The following is a 7158-nucleotide window of genomic DNA, read 5'->3' as shown; positions in this document are numbered from 1 at the left end:
TAATGTCCTTTCAAGAAGGAAATCTGCTGTCCTTACCTCCAGACTCCGGACCCAGAGCAATGTGGTTGACTCTTAACTGCCCTCTGAAATGGTCCAGCAAGCCATTCAGTTGTACAAAACCGCTACACAAAAGTTGAAAAGGAATAATACCAGACGGAACCGCCAACATCGACTTAGGCACCAGAAACGACAACGGCAAACCCAGCCCCGTCAACTCTCCAAAATCCTCCTTACTAACATAATTTTTTTTTAAAAACCAAGTGCTGGCAATACTCAGCAGGTCTGGCAGCATATATGGAGAGAGAAGCAGAGTTAACATTTCAGGTCTGTGACCTTTCATTAGAACATTTCCTCCTTACTAACATCTGGGGCCTTGTGCCAAAATTAGGAGATGTCAAGCATCAGCCTGACATAAATCCTACTCATAGAAGCATCCCTTACATCCAGTGTCCCAGACACCATCATCACCATTTTTAGGTATATCTTGTCCCACTGGCAGGAGAGACCCACCTGAGGTGGTGGCACAGTGGGAGTCCTCAACATTAACTCCAGACTCCATGAAGTCTCATGGCATTAGGTCAAAGATGGGCAAGGAATCATCCTGCTGATTACCACCTACCGACCTCCCTTAGCTGGTAAATCAGTGCTCCTCCATGTTGAATATCACTTGGAAGAAGCACTGAGGGGGGCAATGACAGAATGTACTCTGTGTGGGAGACTTCAATGTCCATCACCAAGAGTGGTTTGGTAGCACCACTGCTGGTTGAGTCCTGAATGACATATCAGCCAGACTAGGCCTGTGGCAGGTGGTGAGGGAAAAACCTACTCGACCTTGTCCTCACCATTCTGCTGTTGCAAATGCATCTATCCATGAAAGTATTGGTAGGAGTGACCACCGCACAATCCTTGTGAAAATGAAGTCCCATCTTCATACTGAGAATACTCTCCATTGTGTTATGTGCCACTGCCACCATGCTAAATAGGATAGATTCAGAACAGATCTGGCAGCTCAAAACTGGGTATCCATGAGGCGCTGAGGACCATCATCAGCAGCAGCAGAATTGTATTCAGCCTGGCATAACCCTCACTCTATCATGACTATCAAGCCAAAGATTAACCTTGGTTCAATGAGGAGAGCAGGAGAGAATGCCAGGAGCAGCACTAGGCACAGATGTCAACGTGGTGAAGCTAACACAGGACTACATGCGTGCCAAACAGTGTAAGCAGCATGCAATAGACAGAGCTAAACGATCCCACAAACAATGGATCAGATCAAAGCTTTGCAGTCCTGCCACATCCAATCGTGAAAGGTGGTGGATAATTAAACAACTAACAGGAGGCTGCACAAATCTTCTCATCCACAATGATGGAGCAGCCCAGCACATCAGTGCAAAAGACAAGGCTGAAGCATTTGTGACCATCTTCAGCCAGAAGTGCTGAGTGAATGATCCAGCTTGGGACCTGCTGAGGTCCCCAGCATCACAGATGCCAGTCTTCAATTTAATTCACTCCATATGATATGAAGAAACAGCTGAAGGCACTGGATACAGCAAAGGCTTTGGGTCCTGACAACATCCTGACTGTAGTACTGAAAGCTTGAGCTGCAGAACTGGCCGCGCCCCTAGCCAAGCTGTTCCAGTACAGCTACAACACAGGCATCTGACAATGTGGAAAAGTGCCCTGGTACGTCCTGTGCACAAAAGGCAGGACAAATCCAATCCAGCCAACTATTGCCCCATCAGTCTACTCTCGATCATCAGCAAAGTGATGGAAGGTGTTGTCAACAGTGCAATCAAGTGTCATTTACATAGCAATAACCTGCGCACCGATGCTCAGTTTGGGTTCTACCAGGGCCACTCGGCTCCTGACCTCATTACAGCCTTTGTCTAAAAGTGGACAAAAGAACTGAACTCAAGAGGTGAGGTGAGAGTGATTGCCCTTGACATCAAGGCAGCATTTGACTGAGTATGGCATCAAGGAGCCCTAGCATAAGTGGAGTCAATGGGAATCAGGAGGAAAACTCTCCGATGGTTGGAGTCAAACCTAGCACAAAGGACGATGGTTGTGGTTGTTGAAGGCCAATCAACAGTTAACATCCGTAGCACTTAAAGTAGCCAGAAGCGCTGCACAAAGATTAGCCAGGTGCTGAGCAAATGACTACTGGAAACATCTATGCAGTCGTATTCAGCTGGCCTCCAACACCAGAAACATCAGTATGATGGCATTAAGAGAGCTTTTGGGCCAACCATCAAGAAGATCACCCCCCCTCAAGTCTAAATCAGGGGAAACGATCACTGACCAATGCAAGCAAATGGACCGCTGGGTGGAGCACTATCTAGAACTGTACTCCAGGGAAAATGTTGTCACTGATACCACCCTCAATGCAGCCCAGTCTCTGCCAGTCATGGATGAGCTGGACGAACAGCCAACAAAATCGGAACTCAGTGATGCCATTGATTCTCTAGCCAGCGGAAAAGCCCCTGGAAAGGACGGCATTACCCCTGAAATAATCAAGAGTGCCAAGCCTGCGATACTCTCAGCACTCCATGAACTGCTTTGCCTGTGCTGGGATGAGGGAGCAGTACCACAGGACATGCGCGATGCCAATATCATCCTCTATAAGAACAAGGGTGACCACGGTGACTGCAACAACTACTGTGGAATCTCCCTGCTCAGCATAGTGGGGAAAGTCTTCGCTCGTGTCATTTTAAACAGACTCCAGAAGCTGGCTGAGCGTGTCTACCCTGAGGCACAGTGTGGCTTTCGAGCAGAGAGATCCACCATTGACATGCTGTTCTCCCTTCGCCAGCTACAGGAGAAATGCCGCGAACAACAGAGGCCCCTCTATGTTGCTTTCATAGATCTCACCAAAGCCTTTGACCTCGTCAGCAGACATGGTCTCTTCAAGCTACTAGAAAAGATCGGATGTCCACCTAAGTATCATCACCTCATTCCATGACAATATGAAAGGCACAATTCAGCATAGCAGTGCCTCATCAGACCCCTTTCCTATCCTGAGTGGCGTGAAACGGGGCTGTGTTCTCGCACCTACACTGTTTGGGATCTTCTTCTCACTGCTGCTCTCACATGCGTTCAAATCTTCAAAAGAAGGAATTTTCCTCCACACAAGATCAGATGGCAGGTTGTTCAACCTTGCCCGTCTAAGAGTGAAGGCCAAAGTACGGAAAGTCCTCATCAGGGAACTCCTCTTTGCTGACGATGCTGCTTTAACATCTCACACTGAAGAGTGTCTGCAGAGATTCATCGACAGGATTGCGGCTGCCTGCAACGAATTTGGCCTAAACATCAGCCTCAAGAAAATGAACATCACAGGACATCAGAAATGCTCCATCCACCAATATCGGCAACCATGCTCTGAAAGGGGTTCAAGAGTTCACCTACCTAGGCTCAACTATCACCAGTAACCTGTCTCTCGATGCAGAAATCAACAAGCGCATGGGAAAGGCGTCAGCTGCTATGTCCAGACTGGCCAAGAGGGTGTGGGAAAATGGCGCACTGACATGGAACACAAAAGCCTGAGTGTTTCAAGCCTGTGTCCTCAGTACCTTGCTCTATGGCAGCGAGGCCTGGACAACGTACGTCAGCCAAGAGCGACGTCTCAACTCATTCCATCTTAGCTGCCTCCGGAGAATCCTTGGCATCAGGTGGCAGGACTGTATCTCTAACGCAGAAGTTCTCAAGGTGGCCAACATCCCCAGCATATATACCCTACTGAGCCAGTGGTGCTTGAGATGGCTTGGCCATGTGAGCCGCATGGAAGGTGGCAGGATCCCCAAGGACGCATTGTACAGCGAGCTCGTCACTGGTATCAGACCCACCAGCCGTCCATGTCTCCGCTTTAAAGACGTCTGCAAACACGACATGAAGTCCTGTGACATTGACCACAAGTCGTGAGAGTCAGCTGCCAGTGATCGCCAGAGCTGGCAGACAGCCATAAAGGCAGGGCTAAGAGTCGAAGAGACTTAGCAGTTGGCAGGAGAAAAGACAGAAGTGCAAGGAGAGAGCCAACTGTGTAACAGCCCGACAACCAATTTTATCTGCAACGCCTGTGGAAGAGTCTGTCACTCTAGAATTGGCCTTTATAGCCACTTCTGGCGCTGCTCCACAAACCACTGACCACCTCTAGGCGCTTATCAATTGTCGCTTGAGACAAGGAGGCCAAAGAAAAAAAATGAAAACAAAAAGAAAAATGACGTGGTCACCATCATAAGGACAGAAGTGGGGATGTTTGCTGATAATTGCAGAATGTTAAGCACCATTCGCAACTCCTCACATACTGAAGCAGTCCATGTCCATATGCAGCAAGACCTGGACAACATTCAGACTTGGGCTGATAAGTGGCAAGTAACATTCATGCCACACAAGTGCCTGGAAATGACGAACTCCAATAAGAGGGAATCTAACCATCTCCCCTTGACATTACCATCGTCGACTCCCCCACTATCAACGTCTTGGGTGGTTGCCATTGACCAAAAACTGAACTGGAACAACCACATAAACGCTGTGGCTACAACAGCAGGTCAGGGGCTGGGAATTCTGCAGTGAGTAACCCACCTCCTGACTCCCCAAAGCCTGTCCATCATCTACAAGGCACAAGTCAGGAGTGTGATGGAATACTCTCCACTTGCCTGGACGAGTGCGGTTCTAACAACACTCAAGAGGCTTGACACCATCCAGGACAAAGCAGCCTGCTTGATCAGCACCCCATCTACCACCTTAAACATTCACTCCCTCCACCACTGACACAGTGGTAGCAGTATGTACCATATACAAGATGCACTGCAGCAACTCACCAAGGCTCCTTTGACAGCACCTTCCACACCTGCGACCTCTATCATCTTGAAGGACAAGGGCAACAGAGGTGTGGGAACACCATCATCTGCAATCTTCCCTTCAAGCCACACACCATTTTGACTTGGAACTATATTCCTTCCTAACAGCACTGTGAGTGTACCTGCACCAAATGGACTGTAGCAATTCAAGAAGTCAGCTCGCCACTAACTTCTCAAGGGCAATTTGGGATGAGCAACAAATTCTGGCTTTGCCAGTGACACCCACATCCCATGAAAAGAATAATTTTAAAAAAAAATCAATTTAAAAATAGTCAATTAAAGATCATTTTGTAATCACATCAATGTTTCTATAACTGGTTCAATCCCCAGTCTGTGCTAAATTAGCTGAGTTTTGGTGGGGTGTTACTAAGTGTGCTATAATTGGCTGCTGCACCCATGGGCTACTGAAGGGAAAAATTAAACAGGATTCCAGTTTCTGATTAGTATCCAGTGATCCTTGCTGCAAAGTATGTAAATCTAGATGTTTTTTGTGGATAGGATCAAGATTAGTTATGATGCCCCTACAGTCAAATAGCTGATGAACTAAAACTATGTGAGTAAATGCACAAGAAATGGCCACTTGGATGAAGTACTGATGAGCTGTCAGAATACCAGGAACCTCATCTCTCTGGCTTTCAGGAAATATGGGGAAAAGATTGGAGAGGGAGAAAAAGGAAATTTCTGCAAAACAGAAGTGAATAAGAAGTGATTTGGTATATTGGAATAGTTTTGTGTTTATATAGAGCTAATAGTATAAGTAGTTACCACATCAGAGAAAAAATTGTGACTTAACAAAGTATGCTTATTATCAGGTATCTGCCATGCTAAGATTCTCAGTTAATTTAAGCCATTTTGCAAAGTTCGTTATTCAGACATGTAATTACTCTGATGGCAGGCTGAGACCTTCCCATGCACATTCATTGCAATGGGCATACAACTGTAACATCAAGAACACTCCCAGTTCAATGAGTCAGAGTACGAGTTGCATAATTGCATATTATGTTGTAGCGTAAGACTTCAAAGCTTAAAATCATATCACATTTATCTTAACAGTACAGGTGTGGGCTTTTATTCACACAGGGTGTGACTGCAGACTCAGCTCAACACAGCTGCTCCACTGCTTCTAAAGTCATTATAGAATACAGATTCCAACACACTTCCAATTCGTTAGATATTGCATGGTGCTCATAAACTAATCAAAAACTCAGATACCTGGTCCTTAACACCTGGTTATAATAAACATAACCAATTGGAGCACAAAGAGATGGCAACCAGCTCAACAAATGAATAGCATGCCGTGAAAATTTGTACATGAAGTGTAAAGGGAAACCAAACCTAGAGTGTAACATGGATGAACTTTGAGATTGCTTATCATTAAGATCAGTTTGTGCTTGCACACAATCAAACATTGCTTCTGATAGTAGAAATTACACATACTTCAATAATCCTTTTGAAAGCTAACCTGCGTGCATTGTACCTTGTTCTTTCGAGATTGCAGTCTTAGAGTGACATCTGTTAATTGGTTAGCTGAAAACATGAGCCTTTGTACAAAGCATGAGAGAAAGAAATTAATACTTTTTTTGGAATTTTATGGAACACATAGTTACTGTTACAACTTTTCAGATTTTTTGTGTTTGAAAGAAAAGCAGATAGAATACATGTTATAAAATTTCTACCTTACAAAAGAAACCCTGAATTCCAACTGAAGGGGAAGGAGGGAAAGGGGAGGGCAGTTGGGGAGAGGATAAAGAGGATGGAAGAGAGGGAAGGAGAGGAGGAGGAAAAAGGAATTGGAAGAGAAGAAGGGGATGAAAGGAAAAAGGAAAGTGAAGAGGGGTATGGAGAATGGAGTACAGGAGGAGAGGAGGGGAGAGGAGAGGAGATGGGAAGGTTGAGGAGATGGGAGAGGAGGATAACCAGTAGCTATGGAACTGTACCTCAGCAATTTCTTTATGAGGGGAGAGGAAACATTGTGGGGGTGATCTACTAAAGAAAGATATTTAAGGGAAAACTGGCAGCAAACCTCTTTATGTCTTTTTTACCAATAGTTCCCACAGACCCACCACACAGCCTTCTCTTTCAGCTGGGAGCTTGAGACATAGAATGACTATTTCCATAGACACCATCATTGCCACTCCACAACAAGCACAGAAACCATCCACAGCTACCATTATTGTATTGTAAATCTTCTTTTCCCTAAAAGTACTTAACCCTGCAATATAATTTCTATTATATAGCAGTTACAATATTCACTTGTATCAATCAGTGAAATAAATCGTGCTGCCTTTTTTGTATCACATCTGTT

This window comes from Heterodontus francisci, chromosome 7, assembly GCF_036365525.1.
Source record: "Heterodontus francisci isolate sHetFra1 chromosome 7, sHetFra1.hap1, whole genome shotgun sequence".
NCBI classification, from domain to species: Eukaryota; Metazoa; Chordata; class Chondrichthyes; order Heterodontiformes; family Heterodontidae; genus Heterodontus; species Heterodontus francisci.
The sequence above is the reverse complement of the archived record's forward strand: the minus strand, read 5'-3'. Positions refer to the sequence as shown.